The following is a 23,820-nucleotide window of genomic DNA, read 5'->3' as shown; positions in this document are numbered from 1 at the left end:
TCAAACAAGAAAATTATATGGTTGACTAAGAACAATGAATTGTAAGCTAGAACGAAAGTGAATATCCAGAAATAATCGCTATCGTCATTATGATCATGATCATCATCATCATCGTCATCATCCTTATTAGGCGGCGAGCTAGCAGAATCGCTAGAACGCCTTATTAAATGCTTAGCGGTATTTTGCAGGTCGTTACATGCCGAGTTCAAATTTCGCCAGAGTCGACTTTGCCCTTCATCCTTTCGGGCGTCGATAAAATAAATATCAGACGAGCACTAAGTTCGATGTAATCGACTTACTCCCTTATTATTTAGGCAGCGAGCTGGCAGAAACGTTAGCACGCCGGGCGAAATGCTTAGCAGTATTTCACCTGTCTTTATGTTCTGAGTTCAAATTCCGCCGAGGGCGACTTTGTCTTTCATCCTTTCGGGGTTGATAAATTAAGTACCAGTTTCGTACTGGAGTCATTTCGATCGACTGGCCTCCTCCTCAAAAAAATTTCGGGCCTTGTGGCTAGAGTAGAAAAGAATCGTTAGCATGCTGGGCAAAATGCTCTGCGGCATTTCGTTTGTCTTTAGGTCGACTTCGCCTTTCATCCTTTCGGGGGATAAAACAAATACCAATTGAAGCCTGGGATCAATGTAACCAACCTACCCCTCCCCCAAACATGTTGGCCGTGTGTCAAAATTATTATTATTATTATTTGCACAGCTTCTAACGCTGGAGATGTATTTATAATAATAACTAGCAGAGATACCCGGCCTTGCACGGATTAAAATGGCATAGATTTTGATTGCTTTACTTGTTTCAGTCATGTGACTGCGGCTATGGTGGAGCACCGCTGTTGGTCGAAGAAATCAACCACAGGATTATTCTTTGTAAGCCTAGTACTCATTCTGTCAGTGTCTTTTACCAAACCGCTAAGTTACAGGAATGTAAACACAGCAATATCAGTTGTCAAGAAATGGTGGGGTACAAACACAAGACACAGGCACACACATACACAAATATACACATATATACGACAGTGTTCTTTCAGTTTCCAAGTACGAAATCCACTCACAAGGTTTTGGTCAGCCTGAGGCTATAGTAAGTATATATATATATATCATATATCGTGCGAATGGCTTTATTATACGGTGCCATATTTTACAATCTTGTAAATAATAATAATGATATTTTTATATAAGCTGAAAGCTTATGCCGTTCACAGTGCAATGACTAACGAAAATAGTGTAATAATGGAGCATATAAGCCCTCGACAGAAAAAAAGAAGGCTTTCCCATCCGCGTAGGACGCGAATCCACATTCCTTTGTGAACATGACTGGGTGTGTTACCTTCACACACGGATAGGAAAGCCTTCTTTTTTCTGTCGAGTGCTTATATTCCTCGTTATTAGACTATTTTCCTTAGTCATTGCACGGTGAACGCCATAAACTTTAAGCTTATATTAAAAAAAATACCATTATTATTATTATTTAGATGATTGTAAAATACGGCGTCGTATAACAAAACCATTTGCACCGAAAGTATATATATTTATAATTCTAAAACATGAACAGTTTCATAACATTGTTTGCAAAATAATAGCTAATCTTTTGCGAAGGATCGTATGTACAGTGAACACATGATTTTTGCTCTGGTAACTTCTGCTCTCTCCCATATTCACGCACGACCAGCTATATGTCGCTATGAGTCTCCCTCTGTTTACACAGTCGCTAGAAGGGGACTTAACTCATGCTCCGATTTGAAAATTGTTAGAATTTATGGTTTAAAATTATTTCTAATACAAAAATTCAGGTCTTAGGAAGCAATAAAAAAAATAATAAATGACCGATTCCGGGCATTTTCGACCATGAGGAATTCATTGGTGCGACTCCCAGATTACTATCTTGTAAGGTGTGGATTTCTATAGATGCAACACACACACACACACACTCAGAAACTCAGCTATACAATAGGTATAGATAATAATAATAATAATTATTATTATCTCTTTTACTTGTTTCAGTCATTTGACTGCAGCCATGCTGGAGCACTGCCTTTAGTTGAGGAAATCGACCCCAGGACTTATTTTTTGTAAGCCTAGTACTTATTCTATCGGTTACTTTTGCTGAACCGCTAAGTTACGGGGCCGTAAACACACCACCATCGGTTGTCAAGCGATGTTGGAGGGGGGGGGGGACACAGACACACAAACACACACACATATATATATACTTATACATATATACGACGGGCTTCTTTCAGTTTCCGTCTACCAAATCCACTCACAAAGTTTTGGTCGGCCTGAGGCGTTCGTCTTTTCATTCTGAGTTTAAAATTTCCCTCAGCACCTGAATAATTAAATAATTCTATTATGATAGAATCGATACGATTTTGCAAGGAAGTAGCAAAAAATAAATTACTAGGGAACTATTATGAGGTGGGTATACACGTCTGGTGTATAATAGTATTATACAATTAAATAGTTGGTTGTGGTCATCTAAAAATAACCTATCGCAGAAATGTATCCTAACACTGAACGCACTCCGTACTACTCGAACGTAGGTACGATACTCAATATTCACTGTTAAACCAACACACGATGAACTAACACGAACTCACGCGTAATCGGTTGGTCCGCCTTCAGTCACGTGGGGTATTCAGGATTCTCCCATAACAGGAAGTAACAAGTAAATTAGAAAAGGCGATTGGCATTGCGATAATCGTACTTGCAGCTCTCTACTATTTCTTCAATTGAAAGCTCGAAAGTTGGTAGAATTCAGTCGCTTACTTTTTGACACGACAGACCAGAAGCTGTATAATATGGCAGCGTATATTATTGTTTGACTAGTATGAAGTACTGAGTTTTACTTAATCGACTACACTCTCCACTCATAATGTGTCGCCTTTTGTTTAAGTTCGAAATAGTTATTACGAAGTATTCATCAAGGATTTCCATTAGATATTTATCTTAAACCCACATAAATATTTCTGATGATCATGAATTACAGTATTAACTTTTTTTGTTTCGCATTCAATTTCTTAAAGAGAACAGTGTATGACTGCTGAATAATAAATTAACTTGTTAAATAGGCGAGCTTGCAGAATCGTTCGCACACCGAGCAAAATGCTTAGCGATATTTCGTCCGTCTTTACGTTCTGAGTTCAAATTTCTCTAAGGTTGACTTTGCCTTTCATCCTTTCGGAGTCAATAAAATAAGTACCAGTTGTACACTGGGGTCGATGTAATAGACTTACATCTCCCTCGAAATTGCTGACCTTGTGCCAAAATTTGAAACCAAGGAATTAACTTGTTGACTAGAGAGGCCCCGGAGATTGATTAGATTTAAGATCCTTTATATTCTTATAAATAAAATCCTTCATAAATTATATATCGTGTTTAAAGGAATTATTTTCGCTGAACTAAATTAACTTTTGACATAATCAGCCATATCCTGTTGGCTAATTTCTTTCCACTCAGCAACACTTTCATTGAGGTTAATGACCTCTGAGATGGGTTTGCAATACGTGTTCCCGAGTTTGTTGAATCATTTCCTTTCACTCATTTTTCGTACGTAAAATTTTCCATCCAAAATCAATAGCTCTGAATGCAATGGTTTACAACGGAATAATTTGCCCTCGGTTCGCTCACCTACTGAAATAACAGATGGTAAACCAACGTATCATTTAATAGGTCTGGGACGGTCTTATTTTCTTCGTGACCACGTCAATGTATTTCTGTTGTTGTTGTTTAGCTCCGGTTAGTTTTAATCGACAAACCTATGAAATCTGTTGGAGATATGAGTGAAATTTGTTCCTAAAATTTTGGACGTGTAATTCTATACAAATATTTGTCAAGTACTATGTATTATATATTCATGTTTTCAATCATACATAGACAAAGATGTAGCTGGGTAGATAGACTCAGGCGTGACTGTGAGATAAGAACTGTGCTTCCCAGCTACATGATTTCAGATTCAGTCCCATTGCTGGCACCTTGGACCAGTGTCTTCTATAACCAAACCCTTGTTAATGGATTTGGTAGACGGTAACTAGCAGAAGCCTGTCGTATATGTATGCACATATGTTTATGTATGTGTGTATGTGTGCATATATATATACATACATACACACATACACGCGCGCGCGCGTGTTTCTCTTCTATTTTTAATCATTTAAATTCTTCCTCCGAAGAAAGGACTGGTTTCTAACAAAGATATAAAATTCCGTCTTTGGAATGTAGATAACGAAAGCAATGTGACATTTTAAATCTGTGAAAAGTCTTGCATAATTTTACTGTTCCACTTACAGACTGATTTTGTAATGTGCAAGTCAGTTGGTTGATTTCTTTTTCTGAAAATCCAAGCTTATCCAAACTGACAGCTAGGCATTTTCTTACAAAACCAAGTACTCCAATCCTTATTGGTATATATGTAAATTTGTAAACCGGATATAGAAGCTAGAGGTATAGAAGCAATTGTTCATAGTTATCCTCTTTCTCTTTGATTTTCAAAGAGATATGAACATCTGTTGAACAGTTGACCTCTATGGCGGTACATACTTTTTCTTGTTTGTCCCAAACAATATCCGGCTTGTTATGCTTACACTTGACAGATGTCTTTATGAGTATGTCCGACCAATATTCCTTGTGCTATTTGTGTACGTATTCAATAACAGGAAGATTCTCTATATTTATTCTAGGACAGTCTTTTTTCCGAATGGCATTGCATATTGTTTTTGCAACAACATCATGTCGCATAGGGAGGTAGTACTTTGATAACATTTTTGGACAGCTGATTTCCAAAGAAATAAGGCATAACTACAATTTCGGTTGCATCTGGGAATTTCAAGGGTCACTTTTGCTGATTAGGTATTTAGTAGCAATCACCTGTTTTTGGATTCCAAATGTATTGCCTTCGAAGTGTGATGTGATGTGGTGGTCACGAATCCAAGAGAGGCTTCACTTCATGTGAATGTTACTATCTTCTTTAAGTCTTTGGGAAACATATCCATGCACGATCTTTTTTGGTATATTGGGCGTTGCACCTTCAGCTCTTCTTTGAGGTATGCTAGTCCGGATGTTTTAAGGTTGTACGGGAGGCCATCAGGAAGAAAGTGCTTCTTGAGGAGCTCACTTCCAATTCGTAAGATATTGTTTTTTTCGCTTTTCAGCACTAAATTAATGTATTTATTTTTGCTGCTGTTGTTTAACAAGTGCAGTTTGAGAGAGACTATGCGACATTCGAAGGCTGCCTGCACTGATCCCAAGCCCCTACCTCTTTTATCTCTTCCTAGGTTGAGCCTGTCGAAGTCACTTTTCCTGTGGAGATATCCAGTTTATGTTAGAATCTTGCGGGTTTTTAATGTCTATGAAGTGGATTTCTTCTACAAACTAGTCAAATATCCCAAATGTTGGAATCAGCACTGGTACTGCAAATACATTGTAAGAGGAAAGTTCTGACTGCCATACTTTTCTAAGTCTGGTGTAATATTCTTGGGTCACTAATTTTATTCACAGTACTTTTATATGATACATTTTCATGAATGCCTAGGTGCTTGTAGCATTCTTTGTGTGGGACAGGAGAGATAGTGAGACTATTGATGTACAAGTTTTGTGTTTGGGGAACTGATTTCTCCAGATCGACAATCAACTAAGAACATTTCTTCTGGCCAAGTTTCATTCCTATTTCAGCTGAAAATGTTATTAATTCCAGCTGTTTTTTGGCATTGTTAATATTTCTAGCATAAATCTTAGCCTAAATTTGGAAATATTGTATGTATGTATATACATATATATGTATATATACATGTATGTATATATGTATGTATGTATGTATGTATGTGTGTTTGTCCCCCGCTTCTGCTTGAGAGCCGGTGTTGGCTTGTTTACGACCCTCATAACTTTGCGATTCGGCAAAAGAACTGGAATCGATTTTTACAAAAAAACTCTTCAAGGTAATGCTACAACATGACCGCAGTTTTAATGACTGAAAAGATGAAAGACACACCCACGCACACACACACGCACATATACACACACACAAACACGCGCGCGCGCCCAATTAGGAAAAAAACACACACATACACATACATAGACATAATGAGGAGATATGAGCAGGGCGAGTCTGGAAGTGAATTCAGCTATAAATAATAGCATGTGAAGTCTTAGGTAAAATATTTTTTAAATCCCTTGGATGGAAAAAAATGTCAAGGGTTATCTCGTCGTCATAGTTACAGAAAAAGAGAGTGAATGTCCCGTAGCCTTCGATCTTTTTCCCGTCTCAAACATTTTTATTTTTTTTTTTGCAACCCATTTCATTGCATGATATTATTTATAGGCGTATCCACCTCTAGGCGCACCCTGAAAATGCACATACACACACACACACACACACACACACACACACACACACACACACACACACACACACACACACACACACACACACACATACACACACACACACACGTTCTCTATGTGGCTTGTGTGTTTTCTGTACTCTGGTTATTATTATTTTCTTGTCTACGTTTTGTTTGCAATGTCCTGTACCCAGATATGCACCTATATATACAGGTAGACGTAGGTATGCACATACCTGTACGTATATATGCATATACTCATTTATTATTTGTTTTATATATATATATATATATATATATATATATATATATATATATATATATATATATATATATATAGAGAGAGAGAGAGAGAGAGAGAGAGAGAGATAGATAGATAGATAGATAGATAGATAGATAAAGATATATACATATACATGCTTGCATATATAGGTGTATGTACGCATTTATGTAGATACATATATGTACGTATATGTATGTGCGTGCATCTACGCATACACACACACACACACATACACACACACACACACATATATATATATATAAAGGCGCATGCGTGACCACCCACACTTCTGTACGTGACATGAACGTGTCCTGGTGGTGTTATTTATATACCTAAATGTTTTGTTGCTTTGGCTCCTAGTGGGTAATAAAGAGATATAAATGTTTTGTTGCCTTGTACTCTCTTTCTTCCACTTTCTCTCCTCCTCTCTTCCTATCTATCTATCTATCTATCTATCTATCTATCTATCTATCTATCTATCTATCTATCTATCTAACTTTTGTAATATATAATACCTTTCGTAGTATAAACCCACTCCTCTAAACTTTGGGACACTGATCAAGGCGCTTTTCGCCACTGAAAAGGCAATGCAGTGAACATGTATTTGTATTTTTGCAGTTTCGTATTGTACTTATGTTGTTTGTATGTGTTTGTTTGTTTATTTCTTTGTAATTGTTGTTAAACACAATACCATTTTAATATCACTAGTTTCTGCCGCTGGAAACTTTCTTTTTTTTTTTTTTTCGATTTACAATGGATGAAACAGCAACAACAAAGTTTGTGACGATAATAGCAATACTACTATTACCGCCGCCGCCTCCACCACTATCACCAAGTACTACTACTACTACTACTACTACTACTACTACATCCACAACGAAGTTCATTCTTGTTTGCAATCTCCTGTAAGACGAGCCAACAAAGTGTGGACTCTACATGGTCCCTCACACACACACACACAAAGACACACACATACACGTTCTCTCTCTCTCTCTCTCTCTCTCTCTCTCTCTCTCTATATATATATATATATATATATAGTAAGTCTATGCATATATACGTACAGGTATGTGCATATCGACATCCACCTGTATGTATAGGTGCATATCTGGGTACAGGACATTGCAAACAAACGTAGACGAGAACACAAGAGCCACATAGAGAACATTCTACTTCATCAGCTACCCACGTTTTAACACCGGCGTTTCGACGAGCTTGGGCAGGAAGCATCGTTAAAACGGCTCGTCCCATGGATCGCAGATTAAATTTGTATACGCAAATTAAATCTAGCCATGGAGGAATGTAGTGGCGGACAAAAAACAAGACAGGAAAATATATATATATATATATATATATATATATATCGGTGTTAAAACGTTGGTAGCTGATGAAGTAGAATGTTCTCTATGTGGCTCGTGTGTTCTCGTCTACGTTTGTTTGCAATGTCCTGTACCCAGATATGCACCTATACATACAGGTGGATGTCGGTATGCACATACCTGTACGTATATATGCATATACTCATTACTTTTGTTTTTACATGATTGAACGCAGCGTCTCACAAAAATTGTAAGTAGTTTTCGTAAACATTCCTCCGACGCTACTCTATCTCTTTCTCTTTCTCTTTCCTTCTCCCCCCCCCTCGTTCTTCCTCTGTACTACTACGTATCTCGCCTCACCCCTTTTGTTCTTCCTCTGTTACTACTACGTATCTCTTTTTTCCCCCTCGTATTTCCTCTTTTTCTTTTTTCCTCTCGTTGCTCACCATTCTTCTACTTCCTCCCTCTCTTTCTCCCTCTACCACTCTCTCTCTTCCCTTTACACCGGCATGGTCACATGCTTCCGGTCAATAATCCTTTCCTTCCTTGGCTTTCGCCAAGTAACACACGCCACCACTTTGTCTCTCTCGGTTCCGTGCCTCATCGCGTTCATACACACATAATTTTTCTCGTCTGGCCGTAAAGCCTTTTCTGTTTGTTTTCCTGTCTTGTTTTTTGTCCGCCACTACATTCCTCCATGGCTAGATTTAATTTGCGTATACAGATTTAATCTGCGATCCATGGGACGAGCCGTTTTAACGTTGCGTCCTGCCCGAAGCTCGTCGAAACGCCGGTGTTAAAACGTGGGTAGCTGATGAAGTAGAATGTTCTCTATGTGGCTCGTGTGTTCTCGTCTACGTTTGTTTGCAATGTCCTGTACCCAGATATGCACCTATACATACAGGTGGATGTCGGTATGCACATACCTGTACGTATATATGCATATACTCATTACTTTTGTTTATATATATATATATATATATATGTTTGTTTATTTCACCGTTTCGTTTTCCTGTCTTGTTTTCCGTCCGCCACTACCCTCCACGAAAACAATTTAATTTGTGTTCGTGGGAAGAACCATTTTAACGATGCGTACTGCCTTAATTCTTCGAAACGCCGGAGTTTTAATGGTGGCAGCTGATGAAGGGGATGTTTCTATGTGGCCTGCTTGTTTGTTGCACCTTGTTTACCATTTTTGTCCTTGTTCTTTTGCCACGTCATGTACCCAGTTATGTATCTATATGTACATGTGGATGAACGTATATACATACATGTACATATATATGCATATACTCATATATTGTTTATATATATATATATATATATATATATATATATACGTACATACATACACACACACACACACACACACACACATATATATATATATATATATGGACTCTCCCGTCGATGACGACGTATGAATGTTGAATTTTTTTTTTGCCGAACGACCTGCGCAAATGGTTTGTTTATAGCCATCAAATGTACGTGCAGTACATTAGCTCATTCACTCCATCTAATCGACGTTGCCTGAACAGGTGCACTCTGTATTGAAGTGATCGCAGAGCAACGTGAGGTGAAGTGTTTGGTCTCAAGAAAACAACACACCACCCGGTCTGGGATTTGAAATCCTGATCTCTCTCTCTCTCTCTCTCTCTCTCTCTCTCTTTATATATATATATATATATATATATATATATAGTCAAAGCTGGACCTCTTCCTGACGAGAGTCCCAGATGAACCTACCTCACGGCTAGAGGTGCAAATGAGGGTAGCCACATCAAATCCCATTCTTCACCAAGTGCCACATATTGGAGGAGGCTCTCAGTAATAACAGTGTAGCAAAACGGCGGTGCGTCAGCATGGCCGCAGCTCTGAGCTGAAACTATAATATATATGTATATATATATATATATATATATATATATATATATATATATATATATATATATATATATATATATATACACACAAACATGCACACACACACATATATATATATAATATTAGGGATAAAAATCCAAATTTACACGTAAAAACTCAATTAAATTCAATTTATTAAAAATTAAAATTAGATCAAGTTTCACAGTATAATATATATATATATATATATATATATATATATATATATATATATATATATATATATAGTTTTAGGGAAAAGAACCAAGGTTCATGAACTCATCGATGAAAATCTACTTTAGCCGTCCCAGTTATAAGTTACAGCTACAATATCCTTAACTGGACACTAAATGAACTAACCAAAATAGACAGGAAAACAAGAAAAATAATGACTGGATCTAGGATGCACGACCCAAAATCTGACATAGAAAGACTATATATACAACGTATAAAGGTGGTGGAGGCCTTATACAGCTGGAAAACTATTATAAAATAACCACGATAGGACTGCAAAAATTCCTACTTCAGAAGCTAGGAAAACTAATACAAAAGCCACAAAACACGAGCAAAAAAAACTGTTTTCAGTATTTAAGGAAGCTGACAAATACAAACAAGAAGTCATGCTACCTAACAAATATGAAGAAGAAGAAACAACAAACGCTATAAAACAAATGAATTCCAAACTAAAACTAGAACCGCAACGGACCTTGATAAAAACGATGACAAGAAAAGCCCCTTCATGGCTAATACTGGGCTAAACTAAATGCAAAAGAAATAGACAGAGAAAAATCCCAGCAATGGTTGAGAAGTTCAGGACTCAAAGCAGAGACTGAAGAATTTTTCATTGCATCACAAGACCAAAGTCTCTCCACCAGAAATTACCAAAAACATGTAATGAAAAGAAAAACAACTGTAGAATAAGTTTTCTACTCAGTATGGATAAAATGAATGTAGTTTATTTTAGTTCATGTATATTATTAATATCTTGCGTCGTCACAATTTAATTAGAATACTGAGGTTTTTTGTTTTCTGTGTGTGAAATGTATTATTTTGTACATTTTCAGTTTTCTTTTTCGGAGCGTGGCGATGTGACAGGCAAAATAAAAGTTTGTCCAAAAATATAACAAAATTTTCTCTTTTTTTTCGCTCCTGAAAGGAAGAATTCCAAACTGCATGAAGTTATCCAAATGCGAGTATTTTTGGTAAAAATCCCTATGTCGTAGCAAAACCCTTATCTTTGAAACCAATTTGTAAAACATGTCTATTTCGTAAGCAATCATAATTATGGTACTACTACTACTACTAATACTACTAGTTGTTGTTGTTGTTGTTGTTGTTGTTGTTGTTAAGGCAAACTGCTGGCAGAAACGATAAACACTGGGCAAAATGCTCAGTGGTATTTCGTCTGTCTTTACGTTCTGAGTTCAAATTCCGCCCAGGTCGACTTTCCCTTTCATCCTTTTGGAGTCGATGGAAAAACCAGTTATGTACTGGGGTCGGATGTAATCGGCTTGCCTTCCTCTAAATTTCAGGCCTTGTGTCTTTAATGGAAAGGATTATTATTATTATTATTATTATTATTATTATTATTATTATTATTATTATTACACAGTAACTCATACTAAAAATAGCTACCAAATATTAAGAAACAGGAACAAACAAAAAACTGTTTTCTGTTTTCGAAGAAACCAAAAGGATAGAGCATAGAGTTGAAATGACAGATGGTTATAAAAAAAAGAGGAAGCAACAAGAAAATATGTGAGAAAGTTAAAATCTAAGATATATATATATATATATATATATATATATATATATATATATATATATATAATAGGGCTACAGAATGACATGGTAAAAGGAAAGAAAGAAAAGCATTTCTATAGCAAAAATATATTTTAAAAAAACTGAACTGAAATCTACAAAGAAAGTTCATAACACTAGGTTAGAAGCGCAGGTCTCAAAGCTGAAAGTGAAGGATTTCAAATCGCAGTAAAGAGTCAAAGCCTTTCCCTCAGAAACTACAAAAAGCATGTAACTAGAGAATATGCGAAGATAAAAGAAAAACAATTAACCATATTGTCTCTAACTGGTCAGTTTTTGCCAAGAAAGAATACATCCACAAGCATGAGAGAGCTAGAGCCGACATACGCTGGAAGTTGAGCCAGTGTTATCGAATACAAACAGAAAGATACGAAAAAGGCATACACAAAGAAAAGGTCTCAAAGAGTGACAAAACTGTTATAAGTTAGGATATGTCAATATATACAGCAAGGGAGAGATCAAGATGATTCAACTAAGTATTGTAGTCAAAGATTACCAGGAAAGAAGTGCCTTCTGAGCGAACTGTCAGTCCCTACATATGACAAGGATAAAATGAAGAAATATTACAAGGATAAAATGAAGAAATATTATAAGGATAAAATGAAGAAATATAAAGGTCTATGACAGAAATAAGCTGAGTGTGGGGTGTGAAGAAAATTATTTTGGGAAGGATTAAAATATCTTACATCATATTCGTAACCCGGATGTGGGGTGTGACATACGTACTTTGAGAAGGATTTTTTTTAAAATCTCACATAAAATTCGTAACGCGAGCGTAGGGTGTGAAATAAATACCTTGGGAAGAATTGTAAAATCATATATGGAATACGTAAATCGAATGTGGGATGGGAAATAGGTAACTTGAGAAGGATTTTAAAAAAAAATCATACTTCTAATATGTAACTCGGATGCGAGATGTGAAACAGGTATTTTGTGACAGATCAAAAGTCGTGCGAGCAAATATTTAACCAAAGCGCCTGGATTTATAATTATGCATACACAGAAAGTATCATTACAAGGTACTATGCACATAGTACATATTTTCCATTGCCTTCTGATTTTTAAGTTACTTGTGTGTAACTGGTGGATGATTTAGCAGCCTTTTTTCTTCTTTTTTTTTCTAACAGATCCAGCAAACTAGGAATCTCCGGATTTGACCTCTGATCCTCACTGTAAATATCTTTGCAGGAAAATACCTACCTGCAAGTCCTGGCTATTTTCAATCGGATTTTCCGATACACAATGTGTACCACAATCACGCGTCACCACTACCACGAACACCGATACTCCAACCACCACCACCACTGCCGAGGCCGATGACGACGACGATGACGACGACGACAACGATGATGATGATGACGATGATGAGGATGATGATGACAATGATGAGGATGATGATGTCAACGATGATAACAACGATTAAGATACCAACATCAAAGTTGGGACGACGACGACAACGATGATGACGATGATGATAATGAAGCTGGAAGTTTATAGTACGTGAAAAGTATATGAACCTGACGAATTGCGATCGAGAACAGGTGAACAACCTTTTACAGAAAAATAAATGTAGGTCTACCTTGTAATGATACCGCATCTGCTTCTTCTTATATTTACTACGTTTTCTCTGTCTGTCTCTTTCCTACACTCGCTCTCCTCCAGCTTTTCTGTCTATCATCATATTTATCTTCTGCTATTTCTACTCATCCTGTATCTATTTCTCTTTAAGTGTATATATATACGTGTGAGCGTGTGCGTGCGTGTGTTTCTTTGAGGCATTATGAGAGTGTATTTTATACCAGGTAAAAAGAACACGTATACACACAACTGATGCACACACTATATGTACACGTACATGCATGCATGTATCCATAAATACATGTACATGTATACATATCTATAAATATATATGTTCATATACATACACACACTTACATACATACATGCATGCATGCATGCATGCATGTATGTATGTATGTATGTATGTATGTATACGGGGGTGGGGGGTGGCGACTATCTGATGTCTGGTCGAGGTAGGAAGGCGCTGCATGGAAACTGCGGACGCGAACCCTGATGAAGCTGAATTCTGGTGCAATAATCTCATGCACGGGTATTGCTGGCATTTTGCATGAACAATGGTCAATGATGGTCTTTCTTGAGCACGAATGGACAGCCATCCTCCTCCTCCTCCTCCTCCTCCCCTTCCTCCTCCTCCTCCTCCTCATCATCATCATCGTCATCATCATCATTGTCATCATCATAAGTGTGTGTACATGTATATGTAGCACTATTCCACGGCAAGCTTCCTGCTATATCACTCATTGTATGATCCCGTATTCGCTATATAGCAGAGTTGTTGGATTTCATAGAAGCGTGTGACTACAAGGTACACATCATTGACAAGCCCCCAAGGAGAGTGAAACTCGTCTGGCTTTCCCGTGGATCGTGGCTACAAGGATGTCTAAAGGATTTTCAACCCAACGTCTATGAAGAGGTTTTCCTTCTGATAAACACCATAACATCATGTCTCTCAATGGTGTATATATGGTAGGTATGATACACAGATGACGTTTCTATTTTAAAGTGGTTTCACTTATGAACACCGAGAATGTATGTATGTATGTATGTATGTAACTTCCCGTCAGCCATTGTTATGATCGGCCATTATTATGATTGACCGTTGACTGAACACTATTCAATTTTTTTTCTCCGTGTTTTTCTCCTTGTCTCCGTATTCTTTCTGTTGAAGAGCGTAGCTCGAAACGTCAAAGACTTTCCGTATTCCCGAGCGTCACACTAATATATCCTTTTGTAATTTACACCACCTGTCCTCGTCTGTTGTTATTATTTGTATATTCTCCCATACATATATATATATATGTGTATATATATATATATATATATATATATATATATATATATATATATATATATATATATATATGTGTGTGTGTGTGTGTGTGTGTGTGTGTGTGTGTGTGTATATATATTTATAAGTATATATATATATATATATATATATATATATATATATATATATATATCCTTTATTTAAAAGCAGCAGAAATATAACAAAAGGTGTTACTCAGAGTTTCACATTACCGTTCGTCGGACAGTTTTGTTAAGTATATATATATATATATATATATATATATATATATATATATATATATATATATATGGGAGAATATACAAAAAATAACAACAGACGAGGACAGGTGGTGTAAATAACAAAAGTATATATTAGTATGACGCTCGGGAATACGGAAAGTGTTTGACGTTTCGAGCTACGCTCTTCAACAGAAAGAATACGGAGACAAGGAGAAAAACACGGAGAAAAAAAATTGAATAGTGTTCAGTCAACGGTCAATCATAATAATGGCCGATCATAACAATGACTGACCGGAAGTTAGAAATTCTTATTTCAGGAGAGCTAAGAAAGGGGGAGATAACAAACGGTGATCGGGAACGAGGGGCTGTGTGTGGGAGGTAGACTGCTGGTGATCTTGACGTATGTAGTGTGAAAATGGGGGAAGGGAGAAAGGGAGAAAGTAGTTGGTCAGTTGTAGTGTGTGCGTGGTGTGATGCGAGGGTATTGGTGTGGTGTGCGTGGTGTGATGCAAGGGTATTGGTGTGGTGTGATGTGAGGGTGTTGGGAGGTGGGGAAGGCATGGGTGGAGTGTGGGGTAGAGGTAGGGGTATGTGGGTAGGGTGGGGTATGTGGGTAGGGGTGGGTGGTGGGTGTAAGGAATTGGATGGGGTGGAGTGGGAAGGTAGAGTAGGAGTGTGTTGGGGTGTGGTGGGATGAGCTTATGAGGGGGTGTTGACGAGGAGGGAGAAGGGGAAGGTGGATGTAAGAGAGGGGGAAGATGGGTATGGGAGGGGAGCGGAAGAGAGGAGAGAGGGTGGGTATAAGAGAGGGAAGGGGGATTGAGAGAGGGGGAAGGTGGGTATGGGGGGAGAAAGAGGGGAAGGTGGGTATGGGGGGAGAAAGAGAGGAAGAGAAAGAGAGGAAGAGAAAGAGAGTGAGAGAGAGGGAAGAGGGGTATGGGGGGGGAAGAAAGGAAGAGAAAGAGAGAGAGAGAGGGGAAGAGAGTGAGAGAGTAAGGGTGAGAGAGTAAGAGAGTAAGAGTGTAGAGAGTAGGAGAGTAAGAGTGTAGAGAGTAAGAGTGAGAGAGGGGGGAGTACGGGAGAGGGGGGGAGGGGGGAGTACGAGAGAAGAGAGTGAGAGAGAGTAAGAGAGAGGAGAGAAAGAGGAGTGAAAGAGTAGGAGAGTAAGAGTGTAGAGAGTAAGAGTGAGAGAGGGGGGAGTACGAGAGAAGAGAGTGAGAGAGAGTAAGAGAGAGGAGAGAAAGAGTAGGGGTGAAGAGAAGTGGGAGTGGAGAGAAGTATGAAGTGAGGTGAAGAGACGTACAAAGAAGTAGGAGTCGGAGCAGGAGGTGGGGGAGGGGAGAGATGGGTGGTAGGAGGGAGGGTGGGGGAGAGAGACAGGAGGAGGGGGTTAGATGAAGAGTGGAGGGGAGTTGAGCCCATGTGGCGCAAAGGAGCGAAGATAGAAGATTAATCCCTGTTCACGGCGCAAACGGGAGTCCGGATGGCCCCTGTGCATGGACAATCCAAACACAGACAGGTGTTGCCGCAAGGAGTGGCCGGCAGAACGGAAGTGGCGTGACACCGGGGTGTCATTGCCGACGTTGATATCTCGGAGGTGTTCCGCGAATCGGTCGGCCAGGCGCCGCCCCGTTTGTCCGATGTACAGGGATTGGCAGAGAGAGCAGGAGAGGCAATATATGATGTTGGTAGACGTGCAGGTGAAGGAGTCGGTGATGCGATAAGGTCGGTGATGGGTGCTGGTGAGGAGGGTGGTGTTGGAGAGGTAAGGGCAAGTGCGGCAGCGTGGGCGGGAGCAGGGGAACGAGCCAGGTTGGGAGGTTGGGTTGGGGAAGAAGCTGTGGACCAAGAGGTCCCGTAGGTTGTGGGCTCGTTTGAAGGAGGGGAGGGGTCGATTAGGGAAGATGTGGGAGGTGGAGGGGTCGGACTGGAGGCGCCGAAAAGCTCGGAGAATGGAGCGTTGGAGGGGTAGGGTGGTGGGATGGTAGATATATATATATATATGCATTCGACGGGTTTCTCTCAGTTTCCGTCTATCAAGTCCACTCAAAAGGCTTGGGTTGGCCCGAGGCTTTAGTCGAAGACACTTACTCCAAGGTGCCACGCAGTGGAACTGAACCCGGAACCATGTGGCTGCTAAGCAAACTACTTACCACGATATATATATATATATATATATATATATATATATATATATATATATATATATATATATATACATGCATACATACATACATACATACATACATACATACATACATACATACATACATATATGTACATACTTACACATATATGTATATACATATGGATATATGGGTGCAGAACGTCATAGGACGTAAACAACATGAAAAACGGAAATACGAAATACATGGAATACGAACATTTTTTTTTTTGCGAACAACGAAAGAAACAAATGGGAAACAAGACAAGCAACATAAAGAACGACCCTTCATCAGTTGTCGGCTGGTTTTCTACTCCGTATTTCGAGCAATTCACGACAAGATACGTAGCTTCGACAAAACAGTTGCTCATGCAAAGCGAATTAAATAAAATTTGGGATTTTGCCGAGAGTCAAAGTTGGTAACAAAAACAGGACAGTGAAACAAACAGAAAGGGCTGCTAAGCCTTAACGAAGCGTGGTGGCGAACGTTGGAGGAACAAGCTTTGGCAGGAGACAGACAAGAATGCGTCTGATCTCTACCGCTGATTGGAAAGAAAGAAACTCAAGTTAGGAAACGAAAGATGGCCGGTTATCACGTGCGGGCAACGAGAGAGCAATGGAAGAAGAGTGAGGGAGAAAGAGGGACAGACAGAGAACTGTGAAGGTGAGAGGAAAAGAATTAGAGAAAGGATGATAGATAGAAAAAAAGAAAGGGGAAGAAGGAGAGATGGAATGAATTAGAAAACGGAAGCGAGAAGAAACGAAAGGGAAAAGAGAAATAGGAATAGAGATAGTAATAGAATAAGAGTCGCATCGAAATTATTAAGATAAAACTTACTTGGAAATGGATGCGTGGCGTTCAATCATTTAATAATATAAATAATATATGCATATTACGGAGATGTACTTGCATAGCAAGCGACCTGATCTGAGATCGTGTGCTGGAACGAAAACAATTGTATGTATATATATGCATATATACATACATATATGTACATACTTACACATAAATGTATATACATATGCATATATGGGTACAGGACGTCACAGAACGTTCAATTGCTCGAAATATGGAGTAGAAAAACAGCCGACAACTGATGAAGAGTCGTTCTTTATGTTGCTTGTCTTGTTTTCCATTTGTTGCTTTCGTTGTTCGCAAAAAAAATGTTCGTATTCCATGTTTTCGTATTTCGTATTTCCTGTTGTTTACGTTCTATGTCGTCCTGTACCCATATATGCATATGTATATACACATGTGTAAGTATGTACATATATGTATATATGCATATATATATATATATATATATATATATATATATATATATATATATATATATATATATATATATATACATATATATACATACATACATACATACATACATACATATATATATATATATATATATATATATATATATATATATATATATATATATATATATATATATATATATATATATATATATATATATATATTTATAGATCTATACCAAAATTGGTAAAAATATTGTATCTGTTATCAACGTAGCAAAATTCTCACATGTGAGTTTTTGTATGTATATCAATTTAAATAAGAGCTAAAAGATGATCCATCGTAAAAACTTTATATGACGTATGATCATTTCGATGCAATATCCAGACCAACTCATGCATATTATAAAATATGGAATATTGTATATATATATTCTATTATTTTTCTATTCTTTTACTTGTTTCAATCATTTGAGTTTGGCGAAGCTGGAGCACCTACTTTAATCGAATAGATCGACCCCAGGACTTATTCTTTGTATGCCTAATACTTATTCTATCGGTCCTTTATTGCCAAAGCGGCAAGTTACGGTGACATAAATACATCAACATCGGCGTCAAGCGATGGTGGGGGGAACAAACACAGCCACACAAATACATACATACATATGATAGGCTTCTTTCAGTTTCCGTCTACCAAATCCAATCACAAAGATTTGGTCGGCCTGAAGCTATGTGTGCGTGTATGTGTATGTGTGTGTGTGTGAGTGGGGGTTGTGTGTGTGTGCGTGTGTGTTGTGTGTGTGTGCGTGTGTGTGTGGCTATGTGCATGTGCGTGTTTGTGTGTGTGTCTGTGTCTGTGAGTGCGTGCGTCGGTGTGTGACTGTTTGTGTGTGTGTGTACGTGTGTGTATGTGTGTATGTGTGTGTGTATGTGCGTGTGTACTGTGAGTGTGTTTCTCTGAGTGTGCGTGTGTGTGCGTGTGTGTGTGGATATGTGCATGTGCGTGTTTGTGTGTGTGTGTGTGTGTGTATCTGTGTGTGTGTATCTGTGTGTGTGTATCTGTGTCTGTGCTTGCGTGCGTGCGTCGGTGTGTGTCTGTTTGTGTATGTATGTGTACGTGTGTGTACGTGTGTGTACGTGTGTATGTGTGTGTGCGTGTGTGTGTGTGTATGCGTGTGTGTGTGTGTGTGTGTGTGTGTGTGTGTATGTGCGTGTGTGAGCGTTCAGGTAGACCTGTACTAGAACCACACACTTACACACATAAATATCAGGAGCTTTTGAAATGCAATATGTGGACACATATCTCGCTAGATAGAATTAGTGGCAAGAATAAAACAAGACGGTGTGAAAGTTGAATGGGTAACCGGTGTAACTTTACGCCATTCCTCAATAGCTGGGATTGTGCCATTGTAACCAGGAAGATTTTTTTTTTTCTTTTTTGAAGACTGAAATAACTCCTCAGCTAAACAAGCAAGCAAATAAACAAATAAACAAATAAACAAAACAGACGGTGCACTTAACATATCGTGTCAGTTTTTTGACAGTCTGGTTATGCAGCTAAACAGATAACAACAACAATGACACTACCACCACTGCAACCATCTACTACTATTACTACTACCATCACCTACAGCAGTAGCAGCAGTAGCAGCAGCAACAACAGCAACAACAACAATAACAATAATAACAATAATGCTTCTAATTTTAGGCACAAGGCCAGCAATAAGAAACGGTTATTTTTATTTTTATTATTATTATTATTATTATTATTATTATTATTATTGCCTTTGCACAGCTTCTAACGCTCGAGATGTACTACGGTGTCAGCTGTTCACTACCAGTGAACTAAGGTAACTCCTCTTATTTTTCGAGCACCTTCCGGAGTATTCGAGCGGTTCCAAGCAGTGCTGTTTTCTGCAAGTGTTCCACCTTTATTGCAGCCCCTATTTATTCCACGTACTTCTTGAGATTTTTGCTCACTGTTCCCAGGGCTCCGACAATTATTGGTACTATTACTACCATTTTCATCGACCACAACTGGTTAACTTCCCAAGCTAACCTGTCATATCTCTCGACTTTTCTTTCTGCCCAGCTGACAAGAAGGTATGCTATATCTATGATCCAGCACAGTTTGTTTTCTTTCTCAACTAATTATGTCCGGCTTCCTATTCTCTAGCTCATGGTCGCACTGAATGAAAATCCCATAGGATCTTTGCATTTCTATTTTCGACGATGCCTTCAGGGTTGCGGTCGAACCAATTTTGTGCTCTGTCAAGTCCATACTTGTTGCAAAGTGTCCAATGGACAAGCCTGGCTATATTGTCGTAGCGTCTCTTATATTCCTTCTGGGCTAGTGGCGTACATTGGCTGGTAATATGCCATACGGTTTCACCGTTTTGTCCACAGATTCTGCACTTATCACTTTCTGAGTGTTGTCTATTCTGTATTTTATGTAGTTTGTTCTTAGTGTTTGCTCTTGGGCAGCACAGATTAGAGCCTCCGTTTCCGGTTTTAAATCGCTTTTAGTCATCCACAGTCATCTTTTTTCTCTGTCTATTTTATCTTCAACATCCCTCTGAATTTGATCATACATTCTTTTCTTTAACCACGTAATTTTAGTTTCATTCGTTTTCAATTTCTTGTATAGTGCTTTATCTTTGCAATCTTTCATCCTACACAAGCCTGACCTTCTAATAATAGCGGTTCTGTGGCATTTTTTACACACCATGCTATGTTGTTTTCTTCTGCTCTAATGCTGTGTTCGCATCCAATAGGTCCTCTTCCCCCTCTTTTTCTTGGTACATACAGTCTGTCTGTGTCACTTTTTGGGTGGAGTGACCCAAATCTAGTTAGCAACTTTCTTGTCTTTCTGTCTAAGCCGTCTAGTTCGTCTATTGTCCATGCGATTACCCCTGCTCCATATCCAAAGTGTTGATAGCTTCGATCTATCCCGTTCATTTAATTTCGACTTAAGGATCAGTCTCAGTCTGCGCAAGCACTTCACCTTAAATGTTTCTGTCATTTTTTTTCTCCATCAATTTATCCATTTCCAATATCCTCAAGTACTTATAGCCCGTCTTTTCTATCTGTTTCATAACCTCCCCCGACGGTATCGTTAGCCCATCTATACATCTGATTTTGCCTTTCTTCAAGACTAAAACACCACACTTTCTCAGTCCGAACTTCATTCTGATATCAGCACTGAAGGTATACACCGTATAAACGAGGGAACTGACTTGGGCTTCATCTTTACCATACAGTTTGAGGTCATCTCAAGTTTTTAGCTTTTCACTTGGATAGAAACAGTGTCACAGGGAACCATCGACATTTTCTATCCAAAGACTTTCTTGTTTTTTTTTAATCCAACATTCCCTAGCTATGATTTATAAGCCTTATCGTTTGCTTCGAGATCCACTGTTCCCAAAAAAGAATTATTTCAGGTTTTCTCAAAGTCAACAACAAAACAACACACACACACACACACACACACACACACACACACACACACACATACACACACACACACACACACACACACACACACACACACACATATATATATATATATATATATATATATATATATATATATATATATATATATGTATGTATATATGTATGAATGTATGTATATATGTGTGTGTATATATACAGTCTCACTGTTTATATGCAGTGAGACTGAACCCTGAACCATGTGGTTGAGAAACAGGTTTCTTTATTTCATAAATATTTGCCATAAAGACATTACAAAGTGGGGACGAACAAGGACAGACAAACATAAAAGGGGTGAAGAAGCTGTACCGATTAAATATTTACAAATTTAAATACATAATAAAAATTATTTACAATGTTCGATTGAAGTATTGCTCATTACAGATGCAATTTGTAATGGCTTTCCTGAAGGATAGGCATCCGACCACCAGGGTAGACCCCTTGCTTTTTCTTTCCCTTGTTTTTGGCTCCCACTTACCTGGTGCCAAACACTCCCAGCTTCCTCGCCACAAGCTTCCATCTTCTCATGAATCTGTCTCGTGACAGATACCTCTTCTCCAGCTTGATCTTACTACTGAGGTGGTAACAAAAAAAGCTAACTAACCCCTGGCCAGATACAAAGGTATCCGTCGGCTTCTTACCACAAACCCACCCCTGTGCCAATACACACACATGGCTACATGCATATATATATATGTATGTAGATATACATACTACGTACGTATATGCAAACTTTGGAATAGAGTAGTCAGAGAGGAGAAAATAGCGAAGCTAGAACATGGCGGTATGATTACAATGCTTTTGATAACGTAATGTTTGCAGCTGCCACGCCCAGTGGTGAAACAGCTATTAGATTGTTTAAAAAGCTTCCGAGAAACTAGTCTCAAAAGACTCAGTGTGGATATCATATCTACACATCCTTATAATACACCGCTAAGATAGGTAACTGAACCAGTTTGCAAAGGAGAACAAATCTATTTTCAGCCCTATGTCCGGATGGAGTAACACCAACGTTCTATACTCTAGAAGTGCATGTGCCCTCTTCGTCGCTACGATCAGCTTTATTCATGTTTATAGAGGTAGGCACAGGCGTGGCTGTGTGATTAGAAGCTTGCTTCTCATCCCCATGGTTCCAGGTTTAGTGTCGCTGCGTGGCACCTTGAGCACTGGCCGACCAAAGCCTGTATATATATGTATGTATATATATGTATGTTTGTACGTATGCATGTATGTATGTACCGACCAAAGCTTGGTCAGTTAGATTTTGTAGACGGAAACTGAAAGAAGCAATTTGTTTACATATATATATATTTATATATATATATATATATATATATATATATATATATATATATATATATATATATATATATATATATGTGTGTGTGTGTGTGTGTGTGTATGTATATATATGTATGTTTGTACGTATGCATGTATGTATGTATGTATGTACGTATGTTTGTGTGTATGTACGTATGCATATATATATATACGTGTGTGTGCGTTTGTGTGTGTGTGTGTCTGTGTGTGTGTGAGTGTGCATATGTGTGTCTGTCTATGTATCTGTATTTTTGTATCTGTGTTTGTCTCTCACCACTGGTGTTGGTGTGTTTACGTCCCAGTAACTTGACGGTTCGTCCAAAGCGACAGATACATAATACATATATATATCATACATATGTATATATGTATATACATGTGTGTGTGAGTATGCGTGTGCATGTGTGTGAGTACACACACACATACATGCACACACACACACACACACACACACACACACACACACACACACACATATATATATACATATATATATAGCAATAAGAAAATGGAGGAGAATATGCGGTATCCATCAATAAACCACAATATACTGTATATTGTGGTTTTTGTCATTTTAGTTACAAAATAAATAAATTGATTCAATGGAATACACTGTCTGCAAGTCGATGGATACCGCATATTCTCCTCCATTTTCTTATTGCTATATAAAATTAGGGTAAAATAACCCCCTTTTACCCGCACCCACTTATTACACTTGGTATAACACTAGTGTAACAATAATTGGGTACCCTCCCAGCAGTATATTGGATAGATACTATCCCTTAGTGGGTTGAATCCTCAACCCCTA

The 23,820-nt window shown here is 38.2% G+C and overlaps 1 long non-coding RNA gene across 4 annotated transcripts in view; it reads left to right on the top strand.

Moving 5' to 3' along the window:
• LOC149136541 (uncharacterized) overlaps window positions 1-13,267 on the top strand; it is a 43,310-nt gene extending 30,043 nt beyond the window's left edge. Inside the window, exons 1-2 of one of the 4 annotated variants that reach the window (XR_016241049.1) lie at window positions 7,183-8,198; window positions 12,860-13,267. This is a non-coding gene — a long non-coding RNA (uncharacterized LOC149136541). Of the gene's footprint in view, window positions 1-7,182; window positions 8,199-12,798 lie in introns of those variants that run through there. The other 3 variants (XR_016241047.1, XR_016241048.1, XR_016241046.1) reach the window with 3 other exon arrangements.
• Window positions 13,268-23,820: the final 10,553 nt, after the last annotated feature.

The sequence above is a fragment of the Octopus bimaculoides genome, chromosome 3 (assembly GCF_046866305.1).
Source record: "Octopus bimaculoides isolate indiv1 chromosome 3, ASM4686630v1, whole genome shotgun sequence".
In the NCBI taxonomy this organism is placed as follows: domain Eukaryota; kingdom Metazoa; phylum Mollusca; class Cephalopoda; order Octopoda; family Octopodidae; genus Octopus; species Octopus bimaculoides.
This window is presented reverse-complemented; position numbering and strand designations above follow the sequence as displayed.